Here is a 3910-nt window from a genome sequence, read left to right as displayed (position 1 = left end):
TTTTTTTTTTTTTTTTGAGACAGAGTCTCACTATGTTGCCCTGGGTAGAGTGCCGTGGCGTCACAGCTCACCACAGCAACCTCCAACTCTTGGGCTTAAGCAATTCTCTCACCTCGGCCTCCCAAGTAGCTGGGACTACAGGCGCCCACCACAACACCCGGCTATTTTTTGTTGCAGTTCGTTCTCATTGTTATTTAGCTGGCCCGGGCCGGGTTCGAACCTGCCACCCTTGGTGTATGTGGCTGGCACCGTTAACCACTAGGCTATGGACGCCGAGCCTCTCTCTGTGTTTTAAAATAGAGAACTTGGCTGGGTGCAGGGGTTCACGCTTATGATCCTAGCACTCTGGGAAGCCAGAGTGGTCATAGGTGGGAGGATCCTTTGAGCTTAGGAGTTCAAGACCAGCCTGAGTGAGACCCCATCTCTACTGAAAAAGGAAAAATTAGCCAGCCATGGTGGTAGGCACCTGTAGTCCCAGCTACTTAGGAGGCTGAAGCAGGAGGATCATCTAAGCCCAGGAAGTTGAGGTTGCTGTGAGCTATGATGCTACAGCACTCCACCCTACGAAGGGCAACAAAGTGAGACTCCGTCTCAAAAAACAAATGACTAACAAATAAAACAAAATGGAGAACTTTTGTAAATCAAGCTCTATTTTATAAGAATGTGAAAAAAAGCCTTCATTATTTAAACACTCTGACAAGAATCCTTCTGCAGAACAAAGAATCCTCTCCTGAGAGGTATTGCTGTTTTCCCTATTTCCAAGTTTGAGGGTGGAAGCTTTTAAAAAATTTATTTCCAGGTAGTTTTAGATTCACAGAAAATTGTACTAAAACTGCAAAGATAGTCTAGAGTGTTCCCGTAACCCCCACACTTGACTCCCTCTGTTGTTACAACTTCTGTTAATGTACCTATCTGTCCAGTGATGGAACCAGTATTGGGATAGTATTATTCAACGAAGTCTGCACTTTATTCAGCTCCCCTTAGCTTTGCTCTAACATCCACTTTTCTGTCCCCCAGGTCCCATCCGAGATAACACACTGCAGTTAGGTGTGGTGTCTCCTCTGGCTCCTCTGGGTTGTGACAGTGTCTCTGACTTCTATTGTTTTTGATGACCTTGACAGCGTTGTGGAATAATGGTCAGGCATTTTCAGAATGTCCCTCAGTTGGGGTCTGATTTTTTTTTCTCCCAAGTCGTCTGGATTTATGAGATTCAGGAGGAAGACCACAGAGATGGGATGCCATTGTCATGCACCCTCTGAAAGGGCTTATCAGCTATCATTGTGACTTGTCACTGTTAATCTCAACCCTGACTACCTGGCTGAGGTGATATTTGTCAGGTCTCTCCACTGTGAAGTCACTTGTTTTTTTTCTGTCTGGATGTGGGATTTTTAAAAGCTGCACCCCGCCCCCCAAAAGGCTGCACCCATCTGTTTTCTACCCGGATCCACTGTTTATTTTGGGTATTTACTCTCCCTGTTTGGTAATTGTCTTTCTGTCTCTGTGTTACTTAGGTCTATATCAGATTGGGGAAGTCATTACGTAAAGCCAAAGGATTTACTAACATTTGTCCCTTCTCTGGTGACAATGACGCCTTTCACTTTGGGTCCACACTGTCTCCTAGACAGATCTTCTAGCCCTGTGCTGTCTACTGTGTCACTTGTGGCCATTGACATCTAAATTAGCCAAAATTAAATACCATTTAAACTTCAGTTCCACGGCCCAGCGTGGTGGCTCACTATAATGCCAGCACTCTGGGAGGCCAAGGTGGGTGGATTGCTTGAGCTCAAGAGTTTGAGACCAGCCTGAGCAAGACTGAGACCCCATCTGTACTAAAAATAGAAAAACTAGCTGGGAATAGTGGCACATGCCTGTAGTCCCAGCTATTCGGGAGTCTGAGGCAAGAGGATTGCTTAAGCCCAAAAGTTTGAGGTTGCTGTGAGCTATGATGCGACAGCACTCTACCCAGGGCAACAAAGTGAGACTCTGTCAATAAAATAAAATAAAATAAAATAAAATTCAGTTCCTCAGTTGCATTAACAACATTTTAAGGGCCTAGTAACCAGACAGTGCAGATTATAGAACATTGAAAAATGTTCCTCCCCCATCACACTGGGATAATCAGTGTTATCACAGCATTGATCTCCATGAGACTTCCGGAATAATACCCAACTACAGACTGGTATACTGGGCATTTGTGGTTATTATTCTTTATTTAAAAATAAAAGATTATTATATATTGTATATATTCCTTTTGTATTTATTTATTTATTTTCAATTTTTTTTTAGAGACTGTCTCACTTTGTCACCCTCGGTAAAGTGCTGTGGCGTCACAGCTCACAGTAACCTCCAGCTCTTGGGCTTAGGTGATTCTCTTGCCTCAGCCTCCTGAGTAGCTGGGAGCACAGGCACCTGCCACAACGCCTGGCTATTTTTTGTTGCAGTTTGGCTGGGGCCGGATTTGAACTCGGCACTCTCGGTATATGGGGCCAGTGCCCTACTCACTGAGCCACAGGCGCTGCCCTCCTTTTGCATTTATAAGGCATCCTGAACATCTTTTTGGGTCCATAGATTTAGATCTAATTTACTCTTTGTGATGGATGCATAAAATTCCATGGTGGGGGTGTGTTATGATTTATTTTGACTTAATCATTTCCCAATTCAAAGGCATCCAGATTTCCATGTTTATTATTATTATTACTTGTTTTCTCTTCTAAATAGGACTCTAATACAACACTCTCATACTCATGTCTAGCTTCTGGTACTATTTTTTTAGGAGAATAAATCCTCCAGATTAAAATTTCCTGGTCAAAGGCGTGTGTACATATCGGATTGCAATAGATACTGATAGAACTGTTTCCCAAAAGGCTGTAGCAATTCCTCATCACACAAGCAACACAGGAGGGTGCTTGTTTTCCTACACATTCACCAGCCCTGCTTGTTACTGCCTTTTTGCTTAAATAAAAGTGTTTTGCCAACCTGATAGTTTTGAAAATGAGAAAAAAAAAGAACCCAGGAGTTCAAGTCTGCAGTGGGCTATGATCATGTCACTGCACTCTCAGCCTGGGCAACAGACAGAAACCCTGTCTCTTAACAAAAATTATAAAATAATTAAATAATTGCATTTTAGGCTGGGCATGGTGACACATGCTTATAATCCTAGCACTCTGGGAGGCCAAGGCAGGATGATTGCTTAAACTCAGGAGTTAGAGACCAGCCTGAGCAAGATGGAAACCTGGTCTCTCATAAAAATAGAAAAATTAGTTGGGTGTTATGGTGGGTGCCTGTAGTTCCAACTACTCAAGAGGCTGAGGCAAGAGGATCGCTTGAGCCCAGGAGTTTGAGGCTGCAGTGAGTTAGACTGATGTCACTGCACCCTACACTGGGGCAACAGAGTGAGACTCTGTCTCAAAAAAAAAAAAAAAAATTGCATTTCATTGCTGCCTTTCTTGCTGGTCTGTAATGTTTTATTGCATTTATTTACTTTGAGGGCCAAGCAAGTATTTTATTCTTCTCCAGCTCTCTCTAGAATACAGGGCTTGGATTTTGGAAATGGGGGGTAATGTTTGCTGAATGTATAAATCAATGGCTTAATTCAAAAAGTCTGGTTCAGGGGGATCAGGATTTTCTTTGGCTCTGAGGACAGATGTTAAGCTGTCACCCTTTTTTCCTCTGAGCAGCAGTTTGTCCATTCACAAAAAGGGAAAGGACAGCCCTGACAGGTTCTTCTAGTTCAGACATTGTGGCTATGAATTTCCAGGTCTCTTGGGAAAAGAGCATCCAGTCCAGATGTGGGGTCCTTCAAAGAGGGTCCTATGGCCTATTTGCTGGGCAACCTGGGACAAGTTACTTAATCTTTCTGTGCTCCAGCTTCTTCCTTGATGACTGATTCCTTTCCTTGTTAGAGGCAAGA

The sequence above is a fragment of the Otolemur garnettii genome, unplaced genomic scaffold, assembly GCF_000181295.1.
Source record: "Otolemur garnettii isolate 467f Iridium unplaced genomic scaffold, OtoGar3 scaffold00038, whole genome shotgun sequence".
Lineage (NCBI taxonomy): Eukaryota > Metazoa > Chordata > Mammalia > Primates > Galagidae > Otolemur > Otolemur garnettii.
The sequence above is the reverse complement of the archived record's forward strand: the minus strand, read 5'-3'. Positions refer to the sequence as shown.